Here is a 10,281-nt window from a genome sequence, read left to right as displayed (position 1 = left end):
GATTTTAAAAATATTTTATTGCTTAAGCAAGAGTTAAAATTGAAAAATTCAGTATCATAATAAATGCAATTACACAAAAATTAACGATATAAAAATATAAAATATATAAAGAAAAAGCAATAACACAGACTAACAAAAAATAAACTGAAATACTTTTGAATGAAAAAACGCTTTTTTGTCTACGGTATACGAGTGGCCATACTTTGGACAAATGTTAGCAGTTCACAAATTATTGCATTCAATTTAAATGAGGCAGTTTGGGCAAAGTATTTCATAAAATTTATACAATTTGGATTGGGAGCAAATCACGTTATATATCAGTTGAACAAAGCAGGGCTGTGGAATCTGGGAAATTTACCTCATACTGTGCCGGTCCCTTTAAAAAAGATTCTTTGCTCACAAATGACTACTTCTTTAAGGACTCTTATCCGGCCCCCAACTGTCGGTTAAAAAATGTCGACTCTTACTACAGCCATCAACTCTTACTATCATTTAATTGAGCATTCAAGTCTCGAGATTCTGTGATAGACTCCGGCACCAATTCCACTATCAATCACGACTGCATAGCGCAGAGGTGAGAAAGTTTTTTTTTTTTTAAACTAGGACAGGTTATAGTCAATTGTGCCCACCTAGACCTGCTGGCCATGTAAGTGTGACGTGAAAAAGTTACATTTTAGGAACAATATTCACAGTGTTACAAAAGCAAAAGTGGAAAATAAGTCTTTTATTCGCATTCCCAACAAATTCCTATGAATTATTTTCAACTAAAAAATCGAATTTCGGTTTTAGTTTGGTTGGGGCAGCATCAGGCGGTCCAGATTGAATCACCTCAATAGGCCGGATTTGGCCCACGGGCCGTAGTTTACATATGTTGGGCATAGAGTATAGCAGAGCTACTCAACTAACGGGCCGCGATCCGCATCCGGACCTTCCGGGTATTCGATTAGGACCGCGCCTAATTCTTTATTTTGGATCATTAGCCCCACTTTTGAAGTTTCCTTTTCTAACATCAATTTTATAGATTTAAATATATATGAAAAGAACTATAAGGCTATAACAAACAATCTTGATTAGCTAATAATCATTAGTTGACCGAGAAAGTGCGTGTTTAAGGATAACGAAATATAATTTCTGGAAAGACTGGACCCAAATATTTTTGAATTTTATATGCGGATCTTCGGTAAAAATAGTTGAGGAGCCCTGGAGTATAGCATAAAAAGATTTAGGACTATTACTTCAAAGTTGCTATTATTTATAATAAAGATCGAGTTAAGTTCTAATTTATGCAGAGCGATTGTTCAAAACTTACGGAGAGGTAAAACCTATTTTAATGTTATAGGTTGCATCGACATGACTACTTGAAATATCGTTTCCAATATCAGATACTGGTGTTTACTGGTGTTTTATGCACCAGCCCATATCTTATTGTTTCATTGCCTCTTGTGGGCTCCAGTAACTAAGTTTAATTGGCAGATTTGACACGAAAGATAGTAACTAGCAGAGGTGTAACAGTCTTTACGAGAGTTGTTGGTTATAGCAGAAATATTTGTAAATTTAGAAGCGACAATTTCTTTCATCACACCAAGGTATTGTTTCTATTTCTTCATAGAATCTGTAATGAATCGAATATTAGTTGGATAACAAGGTTGCCAATTACGTATAGATGTATATATACTTTAGGGCAGTGGTTCTGAAACGGTTGGGGGGAGGGGGGAAGTATTTGTAACATTTGACCTCGTCCGCCAAAATACGGATACACAAAATAATAAAAACGTCTGGTGGGGATAAAATATCGTACTTTGACATACATTCGGGTAATGATGAACCCTGAAACTAAATAAAACTCAAGATACAAAGTAGGGCCCTCATGAATTTCAAGTACCAAACTGGAGGTAACTATTTTTGTTTGCCTACTTTACATCAAGTTGTGTAAAGGGACGAAGCCTATAGGCAGTGGGCATATTCACTTGGCTAACAATGACAGTCCCCAAATTTGTAATAAAATCAAAACAAGAAAATCGCAATGAAATTATGGTTCTAACCTGGTACGCATACTCGGGGAGTACCTAAAGCGGACCCATAGATCACATGGCTGTAAAGAAAACAGATTCCCTGAAGCAAATTTTTTTGACATTTTTAGTGGCTAAAAACTTGTTGCTGTCGCTAGCAGGCTACTACTAATATTCAAAAACATTTGTGGAATCTATGTAATTCATTATTCACTTCACTTGGTGTAATGTCATCAAGATAATAACTTGCTTGCGTGGTTCCCTGATCACATCCCAAGTGATCTTGTAATCGTGAAAAACATACTAACGTTACTTCGTTTGCCTTCGCGTCCCAATATTTAGCTTAGCAGGACCACGGACTCATTAAATTGAATAAAGTGTAGTAAGAGTCGACATTTTTTAACCGACAGTTGGGGGCCGGATAAGAGTCCTTAAAGAAGTAGTCATTTGTGAGCAAAGAGTCTTTTTTAAAGGGACCGGCACAGTATGAGGTAAATTTCCCAGATTCCACAGCCCTGCTTTGTTCAACTGATATATAAAGTGATTTGCTCCCAATCCAAATTGTATAAATTTTATGAAATACTTTGCCCAAACTGCCTCATTTAAATTGAATGCAATAATTTGTGAACTGCTAACATTTGTCCAAAGTATGGCCACTCGTATACCGTAGACAAAAAAGCGTTTTTTCATTCAAAAGTATTTCAGTTTATTTTTTGTTAGTCTGTGTTATTGCTTTTTCTTTATAAAAAAATTTTTCTTGCAGCTTATTTCTAATTCTTTAAGTTTTACTATTGCAGTTAGGCTAAACTTAGGCTTTAATTTATTGGTTCAAATATCTACGTAACGAAAATGAGACTTCAAATACCGGAGTTGTTGGAGTAAACGAAAACGGATGGTGTCTCCATTACCAGCCAAAGTTAAACATATTCAGGTATGCTATACCATTACCTTAATATAACGGTTGGTATCTAATTCTTGAATCGAGGACACACAGGGGACGCCACCACGGATTATTAAGGTGAACTGTTAATTTGCTTCGAGCCATAAGTGCATGAGCGTAGGCTAATATAGTATAATATACATTTTGGCTATAGTATAATATACAAACTTGGCCAAGTGTTATGATTTCGTCAGTGTCGTATTGTCATCTCATATACATATTCCTTAAAACAGAACTCTAAATGCATACATACACGGAGTTTTCATTGTACTGGCTCACGCGTGGAACAGCGTACCCTTGCTGCAGGTGAATCCAAATTTACATTTTGAATAGATTTCCAATATGCCAAATACGACTGGATGAAAGACGTCGATGAACATCGAATTTGGCACAAATTTTCGGGCTATTTCACAGGTTATATTTTTGTTTGAAAACTTTCTTCAATTCTATAACGATGAACTAATTTTTAATCAGGCTTCTCAAAACTGCTTTCTCGGTGCGCCGTTTTCTCGGTGCGTCACGGCGCAAGTATTTTCAAAGATGCCATCAACAGAAGTCTGTTATATTCCGCGTTCCATTCCGTTAATTATTTTAGGGTACCAGTGTGGTACACGATACTTCTGCATGATAGATGGTTGGCATCGAACAATGTGTTCCGATTCTGTCTGGCACCGTATTGTCTCTTCGTAAATTTCTTCATACTAGAATCCTGATTAACTACATTTTTGTAGTCCTACATTACACTCCTCGCTGTGATAAACACTGCCAATACTAATCACTCTGTAATTTCTTTCAGCTCGTTGTACTTTAGTTTTAGTCTATATAATGTAACTTAGCTAAGTATTATGCTTTCGATCGTATTCATGCAAACTATGACTCGGTATATAAACAAGCTGAGAATGTTGGCATCGTAAACTACTGGAGAAAATGCGGTTAGAGGAGCGTTGACTCGAGATCAGTAAGTAAGTAGATTCAGATTGGTATTTTTGACTGTAGTTAAGTTAAAATTTTATTCTCCCATCACCTCCGCATTTCCTTTTCCTTATCAACCATTAAAATTATTTTTGTTGATAAACTTGAAAAGTCTTTAATTGTAATTACACGCCTGTAGAAGGTGGGATGAAAGCACGACGTTGATATTGTGGCCATGGATGGCCGTGTGACGATTGAAGTTTATATGGACGGCAAGGTAAATTTTTATACGCTAATATTCTATTCGACATTAATTTACGGCTAAGTTTCTACTGTCATCGTATGATATATATTCGGTCTTCTCTCACATACTGTTTCCCAAACGCTGAAACAACCAAACCTTCCTCGAGATTTGTAGCCTGTCGTGCGTTTGCATGTATATAAATGGCGATTCGGTAAACTGGATGCTTTTGAACGCTGAACAATCAAAAATCATTTATTTAGGTTTACATCTCTAATCTAATTACAGGGCCGGAAAGAGAAAAGAGAAATGAATGAAAACGTAATAACGTGGTTTTGAGACCACTGCATTGAATATAAAGGTACGTCTTTTGTCTTCACTTTTGATCAGTTATATAATATAATTCACAACCATTCTATTGTTAGAGGTAAATGCCTATGAAATACAAGTTCGTTTTTATTTTTATATTCAGGTATCTTGAAACTGCAATATGTTGATCGAGGAAATCTTGTCAACTGAATAATCACTTGCAACAGATATTTCCATTTGGTGGGTCCTATTCCTTTTACGGCGTTTTACACTTTATTCAATTTAATGAGTCCGTGGTCCTGCTAAGCTAAATATTGGGACGCGAAGGCAAACGAAGTAACGTTAGTATGTTTTTCACGATTACAAGATCACTTGGGATGTGATCAGGGAACCACGCAAGCAAGTTATTATCTTGATGACATTACACCAAGTGAAGTGAATAATGAATTACATAGATTCCACAAATGTTTTTGAATATTAGTAGTAGCCTGCTAGCGACAGCAACAAGTTTTTAGCCACTAAAAATGTCAAAAAAATTTGCTTCAGGGAATCTGTTTTCTTTACAGCCATGTGATCTATGGGTCCGCTTTAGGTACTCCCCGAGTATGCGTACCAGGTTAGAACCATAATTTCATTGCGATTTTCTTGTTTTGATTTTATTACAAATTTGGGGACTGTCATTGTTAGCCAAGTGAATATGCCCCCTGCCTATAGGCTTCGTCCCTTTACACAACTTGATGTAAAGTAGGCAAACAAAAATAGTTACCTCCAGTTTGGTACTTGAAATTCATGAGGGCCCTACTTTGTATCTTGAGTTTTATTTAGTTTCAGGGTTCATCATTACCCGAATGTATGTCAAAGTACGATATTTTATCCCCACCAGACGTTTTTATTATTTTGTGTATCCGTATTTTGGCGGACGAGGTCAAATGTTACAAATACTTCCCCCCTCCCCCCAACCGTTTCAGAACCACTGCCCTAAAGTATATATACATCTATACGTAATTGGCAACCTTGTTATCCAACTAATATTCGATTCATTACAGATTCTATGAAGAAATAGAAACAATACCTTGGTGTGATGAAAGAAATTGTCGCTTCTAAATTTACAAATATTTCTGCTATAACCAACAACTCTCGTAAAGACTGTTACACCTCTGCTAGTTACTATCTTTCGTGTCAAATCTGCCAATTAAACTTAGTTACTGGAGCCCACAAGAGGCAATGAAACAATAAGATATGGGCTGGTGCATAAAACACCAGTAAACACCAGTATCTGATATTGGAAACGATATTTCAAGTAGTCATGTCGATGCAACCTATAACATTAAAATAGGTTTTACCTCTCCGTAAGTTTTGAACAATCGCTCTGCATAAATTAGAACTTAACTCGATCTTTATTATAAATAATAGCAACTTTGAAGTAATAGTCCTAAATCTTTTTATGCTATACTCCAGGGCTATATAGCGTATAAAAATTTACCTTGCCGTCCATATAAACTTCAATCGTCACACGGCCATCCATGGCCACAATATCAACGTCGTGCTTTCATCCCACCTTCTACAGGCGTGTAATTACAATTAAAGACTTTTCAAGTTTATCAACAAAAATAATTTTAATGGTTGATAAGGAAAAGGAAATGCGGAGGTGATGGGAGAATAAAATTTTAACTTAACTACAGTCAAAAATACCAATCTGAATCTACTTACTTACTGATCTCGAGTCAACGCTCCTCTAACCGCATTTTCTCCAGTAGTTTACGATGCCAACATTCTCAGCTTGTTTATATACCGAGTCCTAGTTTGCATGAATACGATCGAAAGCATAATACTTAGCTAAGTTACATTATATAGACTAAAACTAAAGTACAACGAGCTGAAAGAAATTACAGAGTGATTAGTATTGGCAGTGTTTATCACAGCGAGGAGTGTAATGTAGGACTACAAAAATGTAGTTAATCAGGATTCTAGTATGAAGAAATTTACGAAGAGACAATACGGTGCCAGACAGAATCGGAACACATTGTTCGATGCCAACCATCTATCATGCAGAAGTATCGTGTACCACACTGGTACCCTAAAATAATTAACGGAATGGAACGCGGAATATAACAGACTTCTGTTGATGGCATCTTTGAAAATACTTGCGCCGTGACGCACCGAGAAAACGGCGCACCGAGAAAGCAGTTTTGAGAAGCCTGATTAAAAATTAGTTCATCGTTATAGAATTGAAGAAAGTTTTCAAACAAAAATATAACCTGTGAAATAGCCCGAAAATTTGTGCCAAATTCGATGTTCATCGACGTCTTTCATCCAGTCGTATTTGGCATATTGGAAATCTATTCAAAATGTAAATTTGGATTCACCTGCAGCAAGGGTACGCTGTTCCACGCGTGAGCCAGTACAATGAAAACTCCGTGTATGTATGCATTTAGAGTTCTGTTTTAAGGAATATGTATATGAGATGACAATACGACACTGACGAAATCATAACACTTGGCCAAGTTTGTATATTATACTATAGCCAAAATGTATATTATACTATATTAGCCTACGCTCATGCACTTATGGCTCGAAGCAAATTAACAGTTCACCTTAATAATCCGTGGTGGCGTCCCCTGTGTGTCCTCGATTCAAGAATTAGATACCAACCGTTATATTAAGGTAATGGTATAGCATACCTGAATATGTTTAACTTTGGCTGGTAATGGAGACACCATCCGTTTTCGTTTACTCCAACAACTCCGGTATTTGAAGTCTCATTTTCGTTACGTAGATATTTGAACCAATAAATTAAAGCCTAAGTTTAGCCTAACTGCAATAGTAAAACTTAAAGAATTAGAAATAAGCTGCAAGAAAAATTTTTTTTTGAACAAAGAGGAACGCAACACACATACATAAAAATAACGTTACCAAACGTAAACATCTAACGTGCCAAGAAAAATGAACAAAATATTTTATTCAGAATTAATACCTGCTTAGCAGTTGTGATTCAACATAGATGCAGTCACAAATGTTAATATAATGCTTGGTTTAACTATTCGCAGTTCCTGCCTCACACCAGTCTCCAATGTCAACATGCGAAGCTTGTTCACGTCTTGACTACATAAACAAAACAAGATATTAAAAACAGATTGGTTGGTTGGTTCAATTTAAGACTTAATATAAATTTACACAAATAGCGGTTGTATAGCACCTGGGCAGCCTTTAACTCTCCATTCATATGTATTTAAAATCCTGCTATTTAGAGATATATAACGACAGAAAAACTTAAGGACGAGGGAACTTTAACACTTAAGCTTAGATCTAGGTTTTTCCTCTAGTGTTACCCGTTAACAATGAACAGTTACCTTAATAATCCATGATCGCGCCACTTTGTTTCTGTCCGCGCCCTCGCAGGTTCTTCTCACCAACCATCGTTTCAATTTCCACATTCACAAGTCTTGTAATCCAACTGCCAGTTCGTAGATATTTAAATTAATTAATAATTTTAGGCCAAGTTTAACTTTATAGTTAACTTTATCAACATAACTGCAAAAAAACTTGAATTAAAAGTGAACTAAAGTGCTGTAATTTGAGAATATTAGCGACACGCCGATTCACACAAAACAATTCAAAAAGCACTCACCTACGGCGCCAATTTAAAAAGACTGGTCGGTCCAAGACAAAATTTTTACGTGTCAAAAAAGGCTGAAAATAATAAAGAAACAAAGAGAAGTGTGACGTCTGATTTTAATCGAATCGGATTTCTTGTTCCGCTCCAATAGTTATCGATGTCAACATTTGAAGATTGGTTGCATCCAGTCAGTTTGCAAAAATACGAGCGAAACAACAATACATCAGATATGATTTTAGGAATATAATATATACAATACTGAAGGCAAAAAAACAGGATGATTAATATACCCGGATTAAACCTAAATCGTAAATTTTAATTCGCGTCTTATAATCCTATGTACTAACTTGTACATATTATTGTTCTTAATCGTCTGCATTTGTCGTTGTCTTCGTCTTTGATTCAATAATTACACACCAACCTAGACTTTAGTATTATGCCTAACTGAATGATTAAGTTCAACTTTAGCTAGTAATCATTGCATCATCTTCCGTTTTCGTTTCTAATCAGAACTGGCGATGGATCCTTTTTTGTGCAGACATTCGAGGCAATATTTTCAAGTTTGAGTTAAGTATAAATAAATCTGTATGTAAATATAAACGCAAAAACACAAGATTATCGAAGTTAAATGTACAAACTGAAAAAAATAAAAAAACGTGCTTACCCAACGGCGTCCTATTTGAAAGACTGCAACTGCGCATACAAAGTTTTGACGTGGCAAGAAAAAAGTTTAAACATATTAAAGAAACAAAGACGACGGAGGAGGAAGAGAAGTTGCCTTTTATTGGTTATTAGGAATCACATGACCAGGTGACGCCAGAAAAAGACGAGACAAAGAGAATAATGATGAAACATGTTATTTCACAATATTTGATATGTCACAATACCGTATTCTGCGCAACCTCACAATTTTCGTGAACTATCTGAAATGCTGTTACTGGTTTAAAATGCATTGAGGGGGTTCGTACTGGTAAGTTGGTCCGAACCCGTTCCTGGGATATCAAGTTATCAGCGAACGCGTTCTGTTTATCTTATTTCGACATGGTTCGAGGGAAGAAAATAAAGAAAATAAAGAAAATATGTTGTAAAATTTTGAATTCTTGAAATTTCGAATCTGTGAAGGACCGAGAGCCAAGGTCCTTTTTGAGATCTAAAGCCAAGTCGAAATATTAGTAATCCCGAAATATATGAACCAAGATGGCGGACACCGAAACGTAGTATGTGTACCAGGGTAGGGTTAGGCCATATTTTTATTCCAATTTTCCTTATTTCAGTTCTATTACGAGTTGGAGGACTAGCCAATTGACTCCGTTAGTATTTGTAGCTGAAATTATGGCATAACCCTAAGCTGGTACTTCCCGGTGTCTGCCATCTTGGTTTACACACTTCGGGAGTACCGAGTTTTATAGCAAGTGTTCGTCTCTCAATTCCAACCATGTATTGTTGATTGTGGAACTCGCTTCCCAAATATTGTAATTGTTTTTGAGTAAATGTAGTTCTTGTTCACACATATATACTTGAGTGAGTATTACTCTGACTAGGGCTGGGCATTTTCGAATATCTTGTGATTTCAGAATCGAATCGAATAATTTTTTTCGAATCAAATCGAATCTTGAATACTTGGAAATATATAATTGTAAGCGACTTTTTTTTATAGTAATTGGTCTTCTAACAAATAAATTACTGAAGACATAGAATACATCACTCAGATAGATTGTGAGCGTTCACACACAATAACAAAAACACTTAAACAATAACTCACTACAGAAAATAGTCATATGTTAGAATTGCGTTGAAAAAATATGACTTCAATGAAAAAAAAATTAAGGAATTCACCTCGATCATTGGCGGAAACAAAAAAACAAGATGGCGGTGATTCGAAATTTAGCTTTGAACCGATTCGAATAATTTACTATTCGATTCGATTCGAATATTCGATTCGAAATGCCCAGCCCTCACTCTGACCAACGAAAGCTGTGGTCTTAAGCGGTGCATACTTTATCGCATGTTGGTTGTGATACATCCAATTTTTTTGCACCGTTCTTCTTGGAACAGCTCACATCTTACGTAAAGTACTTTCTATCAATTGATGACCTTGGCATAAACTCAGAAACTTGGAATGTTCCCGGTCGCCAGAAGGTTAAATTCATAACATAAAAAAGAAACTAAGAAATAATAATAATATATAAATCTTTGTAGATAAGCGAATCGGTTCTATTGTGATAAAACTTATCTACGATATCATAATTACGTT

General features: G+C 35.8%; 3 long non-coding RNA genes across 15 annotated transcripts; 1 reads left to right on the top strand and 2 right to left on the bottom strand.

Annotated features, from left to right (window-relative positions):
- Positions 1-475: 475 nt before the first annotated feature.
- On the bottom strand, positions 476-2,332 carry LOC144411774 (uncharacterized). Its single transcript, XR_013468881.1, has 2 exons — positions 2,043-2,332; positions 476-1,612 (listed from the first exon to the last, which is right to left on the bottom strand). It is a non-coding gene; the product is annotated as an uncharacterized LOC144411774 (long non-coding RNA).
- Positions 2,333-2,772: 440 nt separating this feature from the next.
- Positions 2,773-5,853, top strand: LOC144432438 (uncharacterized). Of its 6 annotated transcripts, none has more exons than XR_013480665.1 (7): positions 2,773-2,940; positions 3,183-3,363; positions 3,746-3,907; positions 4,061-4,138; positions 4,391-4,463; positions 4,575-4,651; positions 5,458-5,853. It is a non-coding gene; the product is annotated as an uncharacterized LOC144432438 (long non-coding RNA). The 6 variants fall into 6 exon arrangements; XR_013480667.1 differs by having other exon boundaries at positions 2,773-3,027; XR_013480662.1 differs by having other exon boundaries at positions 2,773-3,363.
- A 38-nt stretch (positions 5,854-5,891) lies between these two features.
- Positions 5,892-9,063, bottom strand: LOC120334109 (uncharacterized). 8 transcript variants are annotated; one of them, XR_013480644.1, is made up of 4 exons: positions 7,762-9,063; positions 6,670-7,513; positions 6,126-6,287; positions 5,892-5,972 (listed from the first exon to the last, which is right to left on the bottom strand). It is a non-coding gene; the product is annotated as an uncharacterized LOC120334109 (long non-coding RNA). The 8 variants fall into 8 exon arrangements; XR_013480647.1 differs by having other exon boundaries at positions 5,898-6,287; positions 6,670-6,850; positions 7,006-7,513; positions 7,762-9,060; XR_013480646.1 differs by having other exon boundaries at positions 5,898-6,287; positions 6,670-6,850; positions 7,093-7,513; positions 7,762-9,059.
- Positions 9,064-10,281: the final 1,218 nt, after the last annotated feature.

The sequence above is a fragment of the Styela clava genome, chromosome 15 (assembly GCF_964204865.1).
Source record: "Styela clava chromosome 15, kaStyClav1.hap1.2, whole genome shotgun sequence".
Classification (NCBI taxonomy): Eukaryota; Metazoa; Chordata; class Ascidiacea; order Stolidobranchia; family Styelidae; genus Styela; species Styela clava.
The sequence above is the reverse complement of the archived record's forward strand: the minus strand, read 5'-3'. Positions and strand labels throughout refer to the sequence as shown.